Source organism: Nyctibius grandis, chromosome 15 (assembly GCF_013368605.1).
Source record: "Nyctibius grandis isolate bNycGra1 chromosome 15, bNycGra1.pri, whole genome shotgun sequence".
Classification (NCBI taxonomy): Eukaryota; Metazoa; Chordata; class Aves; order Nyctibiiformes; family Nyctibiidae; genus Nyctibius; species Nyctibius grandis.
The window spans coordinates 812,305-831,713 of NC_090672.1; the positions used below are offsets into that span (position 1 = coordinate 812,305).

The following is a 19,409-nucleotide window of genomic DNA, read 5'->3' on the forward strand; positions in this document are numbered from 1 at the left end:
AGAAAAGGGCAGGTTTTGTGACCTTTTAATATTCTGCTATAATTTATTTTGTTGTATGCATTAGTCATTCTTCAGTACAATACCCATATATTTTCAGCCCCAAAGTTCTGACTTGGGTGAAATAAAATTCAAGCATTGAAATTGGAATTGCCAAGCCTGTATTAAGATCCCAAATAAATACTTACTGAAAAAAATCTAGGAAGAGGTGAGTTCTCAAAACTTTAAAAAAATAAGAGCATTTCTTCAGATGCTTTATTAAACATGGAGGTAGCTAAATTTAGCCAACTGCACTTGAAAATTCTCTAGCTACATTAGTAAAATTTATTCCCTCTTTATTCATTAGGTAATAAAATTTTTTCGTCTGGAGTAGGAAAATGGGTATCTAAGAGAGCTCTGGCATTTTACAAAGGTGGTTAGAAGGTCTGTATGCTCAGATGATTTATTAATTCATACATTCTCAGGTAGAATGCAGAATTTTGTACTTTTTCCTGCTGTACTCGTCTTGGTTTGGTTCTACTGTTGCCACAGCAAAGACAGGAAACCAGCACACCTCGATCCCTGTTAGGTCAGTTAAGCAGAGGTGAAGAATTTCCCCATGGGGATTTTCTGGTCTGCCATCAGCGATCAGAGACTTCAAACACAGCCATTTGAAAACCTTGGGCACCCCACCACCTTCTACTGTAATCATAGTAGGTTTGAATACAGGGTGAAACAGCGACCCTTCCAGAAATCCCACCCAAAAGGATCTTTCTCTGCCCTCTAAGAATTAATAAATCAGGTTCTTACCTCTTGTGATGCCAGACAGGTGGCTTGCAGGCTGGCAGCTGGTCAGCACTGTAAAACAGAAATGGCAACTCCCTACTTGCTGCTGCACAGAAATCCAGAGTGAAAATGTGCAGATGCCTTGAAAGCAGATTTAAAACCTGAAATTGGGTCTCCTCCTGGAAATGAGCATCGGAGGCAGCAGGAATGCTGTGGCACATAAGGGCACCATCCCCTTCCTGCAAGCCTGCAGACCCCATACACTTACCTTCAAGCTTTCCGTGGAGTCAGGGCAGACTTGTCGCAGGGATGTTTTATATGATCTAGTCTGCAGATGCTACAGATGCCTACTCTTTCTTCGGTCAAAAAATTTTTGGCAAACCTTCTTTGGTAAAGCATTGTCTGGCAAACTGAACTAAGGGCATAATTGTCATTTGACATGACTAGATATAATTAGAAAATTTTGATGTCTTACTGACTATATGAATACATCTCCTATAAACAATCTGACAAGGGTGTTAAGGAGGGAATCTGGACTAGTCAAGGCACTTAGAGAACTTGGATGCAGGACTTATGGATTCTATTGCTGGCTTTCCCACCGACTCACTGTATGACCCAGGGTGGATTGCTTGGTATGTCTGTGCTGCAGCTATCCTAGCTGTACAATAGATGAAACAGGATGTTAAAAGATAAATCAGCATTATTAAAAGCAGTTGTGATGGTAAAATCCTGAAAGCAGAAGTGCAGGCATATAACAGCTCACGAGAGGGGTTACAGGCACAGCAGGATGGTCAGCCAAACACTGCATCAGTGAGAAGCTGGGGTCTATCTGGGCTTTTAAGCTGGTGCTTGTGACAGAGATGTGAGGCAGCTTCAGGGATATCAGGAAGAGTGTGTGTGCACACATGCAGAGGGAGACATGTGCATGTATGCCTCTCTGTACCCATTTCAGACTGAAAATAAGTGGAAGATTCTCCAAGAAATGTTTTTGTGACTCTGTGCACCACCTTGTTCTATGGGAGGGGTTATACCTGCCGAGACTTCTGATCTGCAGGTCAGTGCCAGTGAGCAAGAGATGCTCCCTTCTTTTGCTGGCAACTTGTTAGCTTATCCAGGTGTTCCCATGCCTATAACCCTTGGAAAGATAACTCTGATCTGTGAACGGCTCCCACAGTTTTTTTTCCTGTCTACAACTGGTAGAAAAATCCTCTAGTTGGCCATACCTATACAAATAATTGGACATATGCACAAACACATCACCTCAGCATGCAGTCCCAGATGCTCTGCACCCGATACATCCTCAGTCCAGCACTTCCATTACATCACAAATATCTTGCACACTTACACTTTTGCACAGTTCAAAAAACCACAGTGATACTTTCACCAGAGCATTGGGGGTGGCAAGCATGCCTGTACAATGCTGATAGAGTGGGGGGAAGGGTGATTTGCTGCAAGTCCTGGAGAGAGACTGATCTTCTTTTAGGAAGAGGGCACTGTCCTGTGAGCTGCTTTAAACACTGTCAGATCTAAACAAGCTCTTCTCCTGGTCATTGGCATTTTGGTTACTAAAAGAGCTCAGTGAATAACATGTGGACAAAGTTAGAAAAATGGTGCATGGATCTGATTCTAATATCCAGCATCACACAATGTCCTGTGCTTGTAAAGCCCATTCCAAGGAGGGCTGCAGCACTGCGGTGCCCACTTTGTTGGAGCCCAAATCCAGAGCTCACCACCGGGCTCCATGCTCAGGGCATGGGGAGGCTGATGGAAACACCCTGCACCCTGCCCAGGAGGAGCCCAGAGCCAGCCGGCTCCAGTCTCTCAGTCATCTTAGTGGCCCTTTGCTGGATCCTCTCTCCTGTAGCTCTATATCTCTGTTATACTGGGGAGCCCAGAAATGGACACAGCAGTCCAAATGTGGCCTCATCAGTGCTGAGTCAAGGGGAAGGATCATCTCTCTCATCCTGCTGACAACAGTCCTCCTAATGCAGCCCAGGGCACCGTTTACCTTCTTTGTGGTAAGGGTCCATTGCTGGCTCGTGTTCAACTTGGTGTCCACCGGGACCGTCACATCCTTTTTTGCAAAGCTGCTTTCCAGCAGCCAGCATATACTGGTGCCTGGGGTTGTTCCTCCCCAAGTGCAGGGCTTTGCACTTCCTTTGCAGTATTGGGCCCAGTTTTGTCCTCAGTTGCACGCTATCCTTAACATAGAAAACACTTTATGCTAAATGGGCCCTAGCAATTGCAGAGTCACAAAGACTTCAAGTCTTACTGCCACGTTTACCAGTATTGCTAATTGAGTTAACTAAATCATGTGTGGACTTCCAGCTAGAGATCCTTTGTGATATTAAAGCAAAGCAACTAAAGTGCACAGGCACCTCTACATTCCCCCAGTAAACTCCATGCTTTGCATACAAACAGGGTGAGATGCCTGTAGGTTCAGTATGTCCCCAGAGGCAAGAATATATATGCTGCCTTAGAGACCAAACCATTTGCCATCTACTTCAGGGACTTGGCCGTCACTATCTCAAATAATGGACTATCCAGTTCACTGAAGCTAGTCTCTGCTTGATCCTTGGAGGAAAATCTGGATGGTAGGACCACCAGCCAGCAGGATCCAGTTCTAACAGTGGTTCTGGCCCACTTTGACTGAACCTGTTTTCAATATGGGGCCATAACAGTCGTGTGGAAATAGGCATCCTGAAGGTTGAGGGGTAGGAGCTTGTGACCCATTCAGTAGAAGAACTAGCATCATTATCTTGAAGATGTGAATCTGGCAGGTTTCCTATCACTAGAACGAATCACCACATTCCTTGACACAAAGAAACGGCAGCTATAGAGCTATCTCACTGAAATGGGAAGGAGCAGGTTGCCTGTCCCCAGAGTCAGCAGGGAAGAAACTTTCTGCCAATCTATTCTCCTTGGTCTGAGACTGCAGATCTTGGGCTCTGACAGTCCAGGCACACTATGTCTGTGGTCACCTCCTTAGCAGGGAAAGCAACCTTGCGTACACAGGAATGATACAGGATTTACACAAGAGAACTCAGAAAACTGCAGACAGTCACATCTTACAAGGAAGACTGGGAATGCTGCCTGATTGCCCAGGGTGTAGAGGGGCTGCAGGACATACTGTCCCACCTAACCCTGCATCAGGTGTTGGAGAAGGTCCTACTTTGGCTGAAGGTTTCTGTGGGCATACGCAAATCCACAGTGTGAATATATATGCTGGCTTAAGTTCAGAGAAGAAGAAACTATTGTTACTGTGGATCCCTAATTTGAATTTCTGTGCCCATCAGAAGTATTGACCTATGTCTACATTAATAGCCCTGTATTAGCACCTCAGTACCAGTATAAACCCCAAAGTTAGCATAATGTGACTATGGGTATGTGGGCTTTGCTTGGTATTTTGGAGTGAAATCCCTGAAAGGTGCTCAGTATTAATAATTCAAGAGTCTGAAGGATTAGTGAAATCTAGCAAAATTCTCCAGAGATGTGGCCATCATGCTAAGAACAATTTGCATGCTGAGTTCAACTAAAAGTTATATACTTTACATTAAATAATACTACCTCCACCATGAAGCAGCATTTATGATGACACTAAGTCTGTCTGCTTAATTTTCTGACAGCTGCACTGTAATACAAAAATAATCCTGGTGACTTAGACCAGCAGGGTGAAGGGGCCTGACTGAATTCAGCATTAAACAGCTCAGTGCCATTCAAACTGAATATGAAGGCTATTCTAGCAACTCCTCTGGAAGAACCAGCATTAGAAAAACTCTTTCAGACAGTCAGAACAAGAAGATAAAATGGTAAAACATTGACTAATTTCACTTGAAAATTCTAAATTTGGATCCATTTCCTTTTTTCCTCTTTTGCATTAACTAAATAAAACATGGAAAACAAGAATTTCTCACTTAGTGTTTTCAGCAGATGTTTTTAAAATATCTTTTTGAAGGAAATTATGAGCTAAAGTAATGGCAGCTGTAACAGCATGTGTTGTGAACACAGGTAGTATATGAACTCTCAGTGAACAGGAAAGACACCTGACAAATGGACTGAGTTGTGGAGAGTGGAAGAGGAGGCAGAAGAAGGTGCAAAAAAGGATGGGAGAAGAACCCAGCATTCAGTGATTTAGTGTATGACATAAAGCTCACAAAAAGAAAAGTGAAGTGTGTGGTCAGCTGGCATAAGCATCCCTGAAAAGGATTCTAAGCTACTGAACATCTGCTTTGGATTTGTTTTAATTTATAAAGCTCTTCTATCCCACCCAGGTATCACTTATATGACAGTGGCATAGTGGTTTCTTACAAAGCTTCTTACAAAGAAGCAGTCTCTAATCTGAAGCAGATGATCCAGATTTCATTGTAGTTTAACTCTGTAGATCCAGTAAGTTACATCAGGGAAAACTCTGCCCTGTTCCTGTATCCAGGCACAGCCAAGGAGAAATGTGTCCAGGAAGGCATCTGTTGAAAGAAGTGCAAGTGCCTCGATGCAAAAGAAGAATGCAATGTTTCCTGCCAGCCATTAATTTGCTGTCAATCCTATTTCCATGTCTGTAGGGCTGGACTCCACTGGGACCAGAAGCAAACCACAGCACAGCTAAAAGAGAAGAGAGGGACTGAAAGCCATCTCCAGATACAGACTGTCCTGCACAGCAATGCAGTGTCGTCAAGGCACACATTCTCTTGGAGGAGAAAGGATTCAGTCATGCTGAAAATAGATCCTTCTTGAGACAGAGATCAGATAGCTGCCTCCCTTTCTGCCCGCCCTTAAGATGTGTATTTTCTTCTCCTGATCCCTGTGGTTAGCTGAGAGACAAGGAGTGAGAAGGCATTTTTTAGCCAGGCCGCACAGCCAGACTGGAGAGGGGAAGTGGAAGTGCCTACAGACTGCTGTATGTTGGCTAGTGGGAACTTCCCTCTCATGCATGTTCAGGGTCATCAAGCTCATGAACTGGAAACATGAGAATGTACCTGTATGGCAAGAGGTTTTGCAGTAGGAAAAAGAATCTTTTACTGTAGTCTGGTGATACCCAGTCTTTCACCCTGGGAACTACTCTCAGGCCCTCTGCTCCTCTAACTAGAACAGACTGCCCTCCAAGAGCAAGGACTTTGGGGTTATGGTGGATATGAATATGAGTGTTCCCACTGCAAACAGCATGAACCAAGTACCATGTGGTGTTAGAAGTGTGGTCAGCTGATTGTAGGAAGCTATTATCCCTTTTGTTTTACACTGGTGAGTCCTCATCTGAAATGGTTTGTCCAGTTTTAGACTCCCCAGTTCAAAAAGGATGTGAACTAATGAGAAAGGGTCCAGCAGAAGGCTAGCAAGATGGGCAAAGGTCTAGAAAACTTGTGCTATGAAGAGAGTTTGAGGGCATGTTTTATCTGAGGAAAAAAGGGCTAATGTACATGAGGGGCAGACAATGTAACAAGGGGCAATGACCACAAATTGTTGCTTGAAAGTCTCCAGTTAGACATTAGGAAATTTTTTTACTATTGGATAGCACAGAATGGCACAGGCTAGGCAGAGAAGTTGTGGAGCCTCTGTCCAAAAAGCTTGGCTAATCAAAGACAAGGCTGATCTGACCAACATAGGCAATAGATCTGCTTGAAGTGGGAGACTGAACTAAAGACCTCTAGATGTTCCTTCGCAACAGCATTTCTGTGGCTTTAATGTAGAGGTTCCCTCTATCCATCCAAAGTAGACAACTGCTAAAAGCTAAGCAGATAAAGTATCTGCAGCTTCACGTCTTGTGCCAAGAAACAGAAATTTTCTTGGAGTCCTGAAAAACAGCTTTCCTCGAGTGGACCACTAGGCATCGATCTTTGATCTCACTGCGTTGTTTGAGACATGCAACTTGTCAGAGCATATCCCTCCAGAACACCAATTCCAGAACACTGCTTATCAAGTATGCCACCTGGAAACGTCCTCAGCACCAGCAGGCTTTGGTCAGTCCTTGAAGAACAGCATGACATACAGGCAGTCAGAGAACTGTGGAGCTCACTGGGGCAGCAAAGTGCATCATATCACATCAGAAAGAAGTTCCACCAGGTGAGGAGCAAGGCAGGAAGGGTACAGGAGGGTCCTCTTGTTATCACAGGCTGGACACATTCACGGTGGTAATTGTATGCTGGTAAGCATTTCCCCAGCCCCGTTGCAGGAATTTAGGGATCTGGTACAAAACTTTTTCATTCTGAGTCAGTAGGTACCATTTGTCAGAAAGTATGTGTAGGACATAGTGAACAGCAGCTAACATCACCACTGTCTGTTATTTCTGACCATAACATAACATTGAAGGAAATAAGATTACACAATGTCCCTGCCAATGGCAGGGGGGTTGGACTAGACGATCTTTAAAGGCCCTTCCAGCCTAAACCATTCTGAGATTCTGTGTGATTCTGTGAATGGCTGTACTGGGTGAGATCAAAGGGCACTGCAGACTCTCACACCTCATCATCCCAGTCTCCCCAGATACCCACCCTCCGCACAATGTCCCACCCATGTGGTGAAGCCTTCTAGAGCACAAATGACCTTAAATTGGTGAAAAATGTCCTGTGACTGGAGCAAAACCAAATAAGGCACACATGGGAAACCGTACTGAAAACGGCAATGTATTTTCTGTGTCACTGCCAATAATGGGTGACAGAAGCACCAGCACGTTCCCACTATCTCTAGATGAAGCCTAAGAAGCCTTTGGCCTTCTCAGATCTCAGTGACCTACTTGTCCCCCCGCATGGAGCCTGTAACACTCACAGGACACAGCAGACATCCCCTTGCACACCCTGCTAGTGAGCCCTGGGAGGCTGAAGAGAGCTCAGGGCTGATCAGCTTCTCCTCTGGTAGGAAACCTCCTCCTGTGGGTCGATGGTCTGGAGAGCAGGCTCAGGTGCCTACACAGATAGCAGTGTCTCCTGTGCCTAGGGACAGGCCACTTCAGCAGCTCCTTCTCAGGTGATCAGGGTCCCTGATGCCCTGACCAGGAACTGGGAGATGCTCAGGGCCTGGAAGTGACCAGGAATGTCTGCATGAATGGGCTGCTCCTCTGAGCACACATCAGAGCTAAAGTAAAATGAAGTCAAGCCTACCTGTGGTAGGTAATTACTGGTGATTACTCTGCCCTGCTTAAACCTAATCAGCTTGCTGGGTGACTTGTCTCCAGACCCTCGTAAAACACTGTAAATATTCCATAACATGGAATTTTTATATACATCTCTTCAGTGTTTATATATACATCAATGTTTGATGTGTTACCAACTGTCTCTAAACACTACATCACTCAGGTGACAGACTTGGTGACAAGCAGCTTTGCTTGGACATGCTTCTGAAGTCAGGTTCCTCTAATTTACAATGGCAAAATATGACCAGGTGTTGAGAAATCCAAAGATTTTTGTCCCTCTGCTGCATCTGTTACTTATTTAGCCTATATTCCCTCAAAATCTCCAGAGGGAGAACATCCTACATACTCACTAGTACGAAAGAAACTGATTGCACAGCAAACCCATTCAGAACAAACACCAGTGTCGCTTTCTTTTCTTTTGTTTAACAAAACTTCCTCAGACAGGTGCTATAGCACTAAGATGCCGCTTAATTAAAGACTGTCTGATGCTGTTTCAAGCTATCTTCTCCCTTCTCCCTTGAAGAAAGGAGTGATTCATACCTGCTCTCGTTGATGCTTTCAGAGTAATTTGCTGGATTTCCAGTGACCCACAATTAAATCCCCCTTCCCTCCCCTTTTTTTAAATCAGGCACAAAACTGTTATCTGATAAACAGCACTTGATGAAAGGGGTTTTTTAGCAATTTCGATGCCAGGCATTGGGACAAGGCTGTTCCTGCAGAGAGAGGTGGAAGTGGCTGAGCTTGAACAGCTAAGTGTAGGAAGATCACTGACCTTCCAGGCTTGCAGCTGGTAGGATAGATGGGGAAAAGCTGTGGCTGTGGTCTATGGGAGCAGCTATTTAGCATTACCCACTGCTCCAGTATGCCTTCCCACAGTGCTAATCTGGCCTTGCAGAGCTCTGGCACAGGCAAAGCCATTTTGGTGTGATCGTTAATGATTATTATCCCCTGCTTCTGAACAATGCTGACTACTGCAGGCTTTTCTTAAACAGTAGGGTTTTGTTTTACTCCCTTCCTTCCCTTTCCCCAGGTCTTCAGAGAATTTTACTCCCAAATAATTTGCTTTTCCAGCTGCTATAACAAACTTAACCTCAGCCCATTTGAGAAGATATGAAACAGCAGCTGTGTGTCCCAGCTGAAAACAATGAGGATCTGTGAGGCTTGCTCAGCTGTGAGAAAGCCAGAGCAGAGAAAAAGCATCATGCAGAGGTAGGTAGTCTCATAAATTTGAGAATAAGCAGCCATATCAGCCTAGAGCAAAGGTCCAGCTGGTATTTTGTGCATGAGTGCATGTTGGATGGTTGGTGAAAATCCAGTTTCACTTTTTCCATACTATTTATAATATTATGTAAGCATATCATCTTCCCACCTCGTTGTTCCTTTCCCAAAGTGAAAGATCACAGTCTGGACAGCTTGTCTCTTCAGTGCTCCCATCAGTTTTGACATTTTCTCTGTACCCTTCCTAATTACACAGGCCAAAACTGCAGATAGCAGGTGGTTTGTGTGCCTGGTACAATGATTTCTGTTTTGTTCTCAGTTGATTCCTGATACTCTGTTTGCCTTTTGTGGGCACCAGTGAGCACTGACTCGATGTTTGGAGGCAACTATTCACTATTCTGGCAGCCTTCCTATCTCCTAATCCTGGTCCTCCTTTCAGAGACTGAATTTCTATAGCGTTTGGCCTGTGAATGGCTCAGAGTCATCGTATGGACAGAGAAGCTGATATTCTGTTTCATCTGCATAAAGGGTTTTTACGACTGATGATTATATGGTCTGCCTTGCAAGGACAACATCTATCTTAGTGGCTTTCAGCAAAATTACAGTGAGTGAGACTCAAGAGTGGCACAGCCCAGCTAACAGAGCAGCGGAGACAGGTAAAGCAGCAAACTTTTATTTGAGGGTGAGCAGCTCTTCACTGAGTATCAGAGTTGTACCATTACTCAGACTCCTCATGTTCCCAGCAAACATCAGCGGAAGAGCTGGCTGAGGAGGTGACATTCAGGATGGCCTTTCTATCACCCACCAAAGCAGCTGAGGAGCTCCTGTTACAGAGCAGGGGAGTGGGGTGGGCAGGCTAAGATGCCTCTGGGCAAGACAAATTAAAAAGAGAGCAAGTGGCAAAAGGGGGAGGGAAGGGGAGGGAAGGAAAATCAGGATTAGGTGCATAATTTTAGCACTAGCAACAAGTGTATCCTAAAAAAGAGAACAATGAGGTGATACCTTCCTAGACCGACACTCATCTCAACAGATGCACAAATCCCACTTCTGGGCAGATTTCAGTGCTGTAAATGGAAATATACTGGTACAGAATTTGCATAAACCTGTTCACTTTAAGCATTAGACTTTTCAAGGTTAAGACTTAAGATTACCATAGGGTTTTATGAGTGCCAGAGTCACTGCAGTGAAGTTACCTGTGACTGGAGCAAGTGAAGAACAGGATACATTAGCAGAATTTTTGAGTGGCATTTTCTGAACTAACTTTTTATGTTGCAGAAAAGTTCCTTTTGCATCCTCAGGGAATTTGTCAACAGCCTTATTATTTTATGTTGGCAGATAGATATCCTTGGTAGTCAGCCTAAATGTTTCCTTAATTGCTCTGTGCATCCATCTGAGATGCTGAGGGAAGGATACCAGTCCCTGCTCCCTCTGAAGGGCAAATCAGTTGTGTAAAGCAGAACAGCTCCAGCAGGAGACAATGACAGCAACATGCCACCAGACAGCCAGCAGCCAGGGTGTTTTACATCTCAATCAGGACCACGGCCTGAGAAAATATATGCTAAATCTTCTGCAGCTCAAGATGCAGTGTCAACTTCTCTCCATCACTGCTTTGCTGATCAACACAGGTGTACGTTGCCTTCATTCCAAATCAGTCCCTCAGGTCCCTCAAAGTGCCTGCTGCTCCCTGAGAAGTGCCTCCAGGTGGGCAGTGTCTTGTGAAGTGCCTTGTAGGGTCTCACGGCTGACTCATCCCATGTTCCCACACTGCTGTCTGCCTCTTATGTTAGCTAAGCTCGGACTTTACCTCTCTGGGCTCTGATCCCAAAGCCTTCGTCTGTGCTGAACTGCATTTCTCCCAACAGTACTGTGCTGCTGGCAAGGGGGTGGGGGGAGATAGGGACTGAAAGACCACAGTCGTGAGACCCTAACAGCAAGGCTCAGATGATTCCTCCTCTCCTGGGGCTCCTGACAGGAGCTTACAATATGAACTGTAGAATTCGACTTTACTGAAAAAAAGTTTCTGAAGAGGAATATTTTCAACCATTTGCTCTACTCTTACTGGAACACTGCATTTGAGCTCAGGAGATTTCTAGCCATCCATATGTGACAGTGGCTCTATATGAGGCCATCAGCTGCATCTATTTTAAACCTTCTCTCAGAGATGTTCGTTTATGGCCACTATGGACTGATGTTTTTCTCAAGACCTTTGCACAAGCCCTTATCAGGTGACAGGGAGCCTCACTCCACAGATAGAGTGTCAATGCAAAATGACCCTCATTCTCCATGAAGCACTGAGCAATTCATCTTCCTCACATCAGTGTCTCACTTTGATACTGATAATCCAGAAGGCTTTATAGCAGTGGCTGTCAGTGGGGACTTTTTCCCAGCCTCTGCTCCTCCTGCATGCATCCTCCCCCAGCTCAGAACCGCTAATTCATTCCTTTCCCCATCACGTATCCACCCCCTCCTCCCAGGACGGGCAGGAGCAGCTAGCACTACTCAGAGATGCTTAGCTTCTGCTCCCATCTCCTCCTCCACTTCTGGGTTGGTTGTTTTTTTTCTTGGAAGATTCTTCAAAAAACATATGCATGGGTGGCAGCCACAGGCTGGGCTCACACAGAGTGACAAGCTAGGTCCCTGTGGGGTGGGCCACAGCAGCAGCTCAAAATGTGAGCCACTCTGCACCATCCCCATCCACTTAACCCCTGCCAGAGAGAGCAGCAGCTCCTGGGGCTGGTGAACCCCAACACGGGCTGCCTTCCCTGCCTGGGGAGCAGGCTGGAGCAGCTGAGGTCTGGCCATATTTGGGGGCTTCCAGACTCCAGCTGGGGACTTCCAGTAGTCCCTGAAGACTTCAACCCTCTGGGAAGGTATGGCTTTTCACTGCCTCCTCCCAATACAGCTTGTGCTCTGGGTTTGGGAAATGCTGCCTGAGGATGCTTTCTTCTCCACAGTGCAGCCAGCTCCCCACAGCACAGTGTGCAGGCACGAGTGATGAGCCATGTGCCATGTGCAGTAGCAATGAAACAACATACCACTTTACCTTACAGATTAAATACAGTAAATTATTTCTTCAAAACGAAAATTAAGCTTTGCAAAGTTCTCTCCAGATGGGCTACGAGTAGATTGTCATTTGCAGATTATCATTGTAGTGTTTTCCAGCAGTTTCCCCTCAGACTTCTTCTGACCTTTCTTCCCCAGACCTGATGCTGAGTTGTCATTTCTTCCACCCCCACATCCTCTACCATCTTATCACTTATTCCTTTTCCTCACACACATCCATCTCACCTTCTTCCTCCTACACTCCTCCCTGCACTCCCCAGCACAATTTCAACCCTACCTCAGCACTGTGGTTAGTCTTACTTCCACTCTCTCTCACTTACCAGCTTCTTAATGTTTTGTGCAACAAGAGTCACATGAAGGCGAGTTCAGCTTCTTGCATCACACAATGCACTGGGGCCTCATCCCTGTGTCTGATCTGAACATGTTCATGGGCTGCTCCTCCGCCCCTTGCCGAGAGAGGGGACACGGCTTTCTGCAATGCTGCTGATCCTGGAACAAGCTTGGAGCAAGCCCTACCTCTGCCTTCCCCACCAGGGAAGGGATTCTTGGACCGGGGCTTCTTGCTGATCAGAAAAAAAATGGGCTTTCAGGTCCACAGGAATTGCTTTAATTTGTTGGTTTTCAAGAAGGGTAATGCCCCCATCTACCCCAAACTGAGCCCCAGCTGACCACTGGAAGTACCTGGGCAGCTGCTGTGTTCCCCACGGGACAGCACATCCCAGGAGGGAATGGCAAGCACCCAGGCACTGGGTTGGCACAGCATCATTGCATGGACTTCAAAGGGGCCACTCTTCATCTATACTCTTACCAGGGAGAGCACACTCGGGCCTGCTTCTGATTTTTGACATTTCAGCCAAGAAAGGAGCTGTGCCGGAGCAAGCCTCTCTGGGGTAAAAATAGCATCTGCCGTCTTAGGACACAACACAGTTGTCCAGCTCCCACATGGCAGCACGTTGCACTGAGATATAGAAGGCAACCTACCCGCCGAGGAATGTCTTCGAGCGCTATTAGTGGAAGCGTATCATCTCCACAAACAGGCATGACCCCGCACAGGAGTCTTGCAAGAGCGGGTCTATTTTGAGCTTTTGACATGAGGATGAAGGGAGACAAATGACAGGCTGATCCTCCTGCCAAGAGCAACCTCCAAAGCTCTCTGCAGCCTTATCTCCTCCTCTGAAGGCTGATGGGCAATTTGGTGGGACCTCAGAGCCCAGGAGGAGGGGGCCAGGAGGGAGCTGTGAATTTGCTGGGGATGCAAGGCCAGGCCTCAGGCCCATCAGCCCTGCCCAGCTGTGCTTATCACAGAATCACAGAATCACAGAATGTTAGGGATTGGAAGGGACCTCGAAAGATCATCTAGTCCAATCCCCCTGCCGGAGCAGGATTGCCTAGACTTATGCCCAGTCCTGCCTGAGGGTGTGCACCTGTCCCTGAGCTTAGGGCATGCGGCTGCCTGCTTTATTTTCATGAGACCTAGAGAGACACCAGAGGGTGTTTAACTGTGCTCAAGTGAAGCCCAAATCCTTTGCAGCCAGGAGGGTATTCACCTCTTACCACCTGAAGGTCTCTATCTCTGAATGGTTCTTTGGCACCATGGATGTTTGAGTGGCCTCTTTTCCTCTTCCCAACCATCGCAAATCTCCTCCCTGACTTATTCCCATCCTTTTAACATTCTCTTTCTTGTTCTGGTGTGTATTTCTTTCATTCCAATTTATTTTTTTGTCTCATTTATTTTTTATTTCTGTTTCATTTTCATTGCTTTGTGAAAACCAGATCTGCACATTAAGCTCTCCGGGGAAAAAAAACGCACTCTCCCAGAAAAGTTTTCCAGCTGGATCAATTGGCCAAGTCATCCTCCTTCGGGACTCCACATTCAGCTGGACCGATGCACAGCAGGAGTGTTAGCAGGCAGGAACAAGTGGTCCAGGGGATTGAATGTTTATTAGGTAGCTTATAAACTGCTGCCACTAAATACAATCCCACACCCTTAGGGGAAGGATCTGATGCTATCTCTCGGAAGAAGTCCCCTTGGCACAGTCCCAGCCTTCTGAGCCATTCCCAGGCATGTCCAGCACTCCTGCAGACGAAGACTCAGTTGATTCAGCTGGCAGACCAGAGGCACAGCTATTCATTCTTGGGCAAGTTATTCTTCCAGCAGTTAAACTGACTCCTCCTACAACCCCCAGCAGTCTGGCTTTGCCAGGCACCTCTACACTAGTTGAGCATCTCCCTGTGTCTATCACAAGAGTACAACTGGGTGTGGGCAGTGTGAACAGCCCCTCTGCGGCTGTTCACCTAAAAATCAGGATGGCGATAAAGAGAAAAGCTTTACCCCCCAATCTTCGTGCCATGTGAGGAGGCTCAGGTTCCTACAGAGCAGCCTTGACAGGTGGAGACTCAAACAGGACCTTAAAATCTTCTCCCTGGTGTGGCAGGCTGTGTGATGGGGATGCCAGACAGGACTGTGTTCTCCTCTGAGGCTCTCCAGAACTGGAGTGCTCCCATTCGTGCTGCCCTGAACCATCACAGCTCGGCATGGGCTAAAGCTTCCTTGCAGTTACTTGAGCTGTGAAGCTTTGTGACCATGGCCATGCATTTCTTTCAATTTGTTTTATTCTTATTGCTTGAAATTGGCAGTACACAAAGTGGACAGGCTTTCCACAGAGTTTCATTGCTACCAGCAGGCCCTGAGCCCAGTTCTGTTCTCGTGCTCTCAGGATCCTCAACTCCAAACTAGCCAGACTGATCGACATGCATGGCATCTTATGCCAATGCAGGCACCATGGTCTCCAGATGCAGTCAATCTGGGGACTCAAGGCTGCCAGGTAGGAAAGCCAGCTCCCCCACTTGCCATTCAGCTGACCTCGTCATGAGTCAGAGCCGAAGCATTGAATCAAATGAAAGTGAATTCCCTTTTTGAAAGGGAAGAGAGCTTCACTGCCAGCAGAAATGAACTGGTGGGGTGAGGGTAGTGATTATCCTGCTAAAGCCACATCCCTGCAGAGCCCCATTCCCCAGGGACTGCCGGGGCTGCTGTGTTCTGCCCACTGTGCTTGAGCAGGCGGGAAGGACTCTCAGAAAACCAGGGATGGTGTAGCAAGAGCAATCAGCAAACTTAGTACCAAAAGCAGGAAAGAAGGCTGGGAGGCTTACATGACATATCCAAGGTGATCTCTGGATACTCTGGAGTGATTAATGACAGTCCCCTGATTAGGGTTGCTAGACTACTACTAACTTCTGCAGTTAGTAATTTCCCATTGATTTTGCACAGCTACACCTAAGATTACAGCTGTTTTTCTACAGGTCTATGAAGTAGATTATTGTGCTGTGCAACTAGTCATTTGACACTGTGGGCTAGGCTCAGTGACATGACCTAAGAGCAAAGCAGGACTTTGGATTGCATCCCGAAGCACATCAGCATGCAGTGGGCTGCTGAGAACAAGATGCAGGCAGTCTCCTGGGCAAGTGCTGCTTCCAGGCAGCAGGAGCTCAAAAAGAACTCATCCCTTGGGAGAGCAAAAGAGCAACACATCCAGATCTGTCCCAACTGGTGTGAAAAATGAGCATTCGATTGTGATTCCCCAAAATCACAGGCCTGTAACAGTGGATGTAGGCCCCTCTTGAAAGGATCATGGTATGGGGACAGTTTGGGGGGAAACTAATGGCTAGACTAACTGAGAAGGTTTATCAAAGTTCCAGGTTTCTCAGACAAGCTGAAGATCTTGCAGCTCATCAACTCAGTATCTCATGAGGTTATTTTTTGGGCAGAGTGATTGGAAAGCTTGGGCCATCGCATAATGATCATTACCAAACACTCCTAAGGAAACGTGAAAACCCATTTGTAACCAGGGCAGTAGTTCACAGACCTCTGGAGAACAAAGTGAGAGGAGAAATTGGAAACCCCAAACCCTTCTCAACCTGGCAATGGTTCTGTTTATCTCAGACCAGGAATCTGAGGGCAATAGTTAATTATCTGAGGAAAACAGAGTCCCTGTACTGGTGTTTGCACATGACCTGCTTCCCAGGTCTTGGGACAGAATGAGTAATTTGACTGATGACAGCAGAGTTGGTTTGCAAGCTCTCTGGTTTGAGGACACAAGCAAGGAAGTGCCACAGGCTTTACAGCACCTCGGCATTTGACTCATTCATGATGAACAGTTGTGAAGGTTTGAGAATAGGAACCAAAGCACTAAACATGATTGTCCCAGTGGGTTCAGAGAAATATCTGGGTATGAGGGTGGAGTCATAGTTTGGACCATCAAAATGAGATCTCATTTCTAAACTAGACTTGTAAATTAAATCCACTCAGAAGCTGAAAATACTGAATGTGTTCACTGTTCCAAAAATCCCCATCTATTTTAAACTGCATTTCATATATGAAAGACAGTACACTCACTTTTTTGGATAGCAGTATGTGGCAGTAAGGGCTCTCCATATCTCCATATGCATGTATATGTTTTCTGTATTCAGTAACAAAAGTTGGGAATGGATGCAGGGGACAAAAATGAAACGCCCAGCTTTCATGATCTCACCTGCAATCCTGTAATGCCCCAGCTATTAAAGGATGCCAGGGAAATTGGGAGTAACTGAGAGGCCTCCTACTCCAATATCAGATGCTCTAAATCTTGCAATTAAAAAAAAACAAGAAAATTTCACCAGTGGACTAAATCTAGAAAGGGATGCTGTGTGGTACACTCTGACAACAACTCCAGCAGCAATAACCAGATCTAGATTCAGAAAGGAACCCCTGAGAAACTCCTCTTTGTGGCACTACTAAACTACTATGTGAAGCTACAAGAAACAGCACATCCCACCAGAGTTGTGAGGTCAGAGCCTAGAAAATACATGGAAGCACTGCACACACCATCCCAACGATTCTGAGACCTGCTCCCACACTTTGGGAGCCCACCTTGCAGCACTAGTCAATCCAGTCAGTGAGCACAAATTCATTGGAAGCCACATAAATGAAGAAACAGTGGGCAGGGTCCTATGAACCCCATCCTAGAAAGCAGGCTAAAGAGCTCTAACAAACTGAGCTTGTGTTTGTGAATCACAGAAGGGCCCAGGCACAGTGACAAGAGAAACATCCATGCTAGAAAACACATTGCTATCAGCTTTTGCTAGAACAAATGAAAAATGAGACACTTTCTAAAGTGTGCGTACATTGTGTTTCCACTGGGGGCCAGAGGGGAATGATGGGGGGTGGGAGGGGGTTTGGACCTGATAACCTCCAGAGATCCCTTCCAACCTCAATCATTCTGTAATATGTGGAAAAAAGAGAAACATTAGGGGCCTTCGGTCTCCAGGAGTCCAAGCAATGATGGACTGATGGACTGCTCTGTCTGTTGGCTTTGCTGTGCTCTGCAGGCATGACAATGTCTTTGTCAACCTGGGAAGCCATGCCCCATCACCTTAGTTTCTGTAGTGGTTCCTAAGTGGTACCTCTGGCACTGAACTCTCAAGGTCTTTGCTCTCAAACTCAGATACCTTTTATAGTTCACGCAGCCTGAACTAGGGATGTGAATCTCCAGGTTATCTGATGCAAGGAAGTGATGTACTAATAGGCTGCAACAGGGGATTGTTCGTTCGGGCAAGGCTGTGTTCAGCAGTGGGTCCCATCTATAGCACAGCTCTACCTCCTTTTCTGCACACTGAAGTACAAATCTCAGGTCAGGTGGGCCAGATGTGTCTGGCACGGAGGATCTCAGTGCAAAGTGGTACGGTGCAGTGCTACAAATGAGTGAACTGTTGACCTGGTGTAGTGGCAGCCAAGTGATTAAGGCTCCTGATTATTTTGTGGTAATGCAGTAACTGCCATCCAGAGGGACCTTGACAGGCTTGAGAGGTGGGCCCATACAAACCACATGAAGTTCAACAAGGCCAAGTGCAAGTTCCTTCACATGGGTCAAGGCAATCCCAACCACAAATACAGGCTGGGCAGAGAATGGATTGAGAGCAGTCCTGAGGAGAAGGACTTGGGGGTGATGGTTGAGGAGAAGCTCAACATGAGCCGGCAATGTGTGCTTGCAGCCCAGAGGGCCAACCATATCCTGGGCTGCATCACGAGCAGCGTGGCCAGCAGGGCGAGGGAGGGGATTCTACCCCTCTACTCCGCTCTCGTGAGACCCCACCTGCAGTGCTGTGTCCAGCTCTGGGGCCCCCAACGTAAGAAGGACACGGAGCTGTTGGAGCGAGTCCAGAGGAGGCCACGAAGATGCTCAGAGGGCTGGAGCCCCTCTGCTCTGGAGACAGGCTGAGAGTTGGGGCTGTTCAGCCTGGAGAAGAGAAGGCTCCGGGGAGATCTTCTAGCAGCCTTCCAGTACCTGAAGAGCCTACAGGAAAGTGGGAGAGGGACTTTTTACAAGGGCATGTAGTGACAGGTTGAGGGGGAACAGTTTTAAACTGAAAGAGAGTAGATTTAGATAAGATATTAGGAAGAAATTGTTGACTGTGAGGGTGGTGAGACACTGGAACAGGTTGCCCAGAGAAGCTGTGGCTGCCCCCTCCCTGGCAGTGTTCAAGGCCAGGTTGGATGGGGCTTTGAGCAGCCTGGTCTAGTGGAAGGTGTCCCTGCCTGTGGCAGGGGCATTGGAACTAAATGATCTTTACGGTCCCTTCCAACCCAAACCATTCTGTGATTCTATGAATGGAAGAAACAGGCCTGCCATCCAACAGGAGCAGCTCACACATAGATAAAGTTGGACCAGCAAGGATTAGGCAGAGACATTGACCATGATGGTAGGGCCATCCTGACTCTTTGCCAAGGTGCATGAGTACACTGCTGTCCTGATTTCATTGGGATTTGGTTTCAGTGTGTGGTTAATCATAGTGATCAAGGCCCTTAGCAGTTAAATCCAGGGCAGCTGACCCAGGCTGGCCCACAAGTGTATCCTATATCATTAACATCAAGTTTGCTACAAAAGGGAAAGCTTGCTGGGGAGAGGTGAGGTTCTTTTTGCTCTCCTCTCTTTCTCATTCCTAATGATTGCTATTCCTGGAGCACCTTGCCAGTGCTTTGTAGATAAGTATAATTTTGGATGTTTTGTGTTATCATTTATATTGGTTTCTTTATTTTATTAAATCTGTTTAACTTCTAACCCAAGAGTCTCCCTCCTTTTCCCAATTCCCTTCCTCAGCTGGGGAAGGGACATTGGGTGAGAGAAAAACTGTTTCTTGTTTAGCCCTGGGTGCGGGATAAATGAAGACAACTGGATGAGAAGGAATGGAAAAAATTGGGGTTCTAATA

The 19,409-nt window shown here is 46.4% G+C and overlaps 1 long non-coding RNA gene across 50 annotated transcripts in view; it reads left to right on the forward strand.

The window, feature by feature from the left end:
* The window catches only part of LOC137670456 (uncharacterized), a 101,918-nt gene that overhangs the window by 68,646 nt on the left and 13,863 nt on the right, over nucleotides 1–19,409 (forward strand). For 40 of the 50 annotated variants that reach the window (XR_011049254.1, XR_011049251.1, XR_011049263.1 and 37 more), the window contains 2 exons: nucleotides 5,322–6,816; nucleotides 8,913–9,756. This is a non-coding gene — a long non-coding RNA (uncharacterized lncRNA). Of the gene's footprint in view, nucleotides 1–5,321; nucleotides 6,817–8,912; nucleotides 9,757–13,936; nucleotides 14,302–19,409 lie in introns of all 50 variants that reach the window. The other 10 variants (XR_011049271.1, XR_011049276.1, XR_011049273.1 and 7 more) reach the window with 9 other exon arrangements.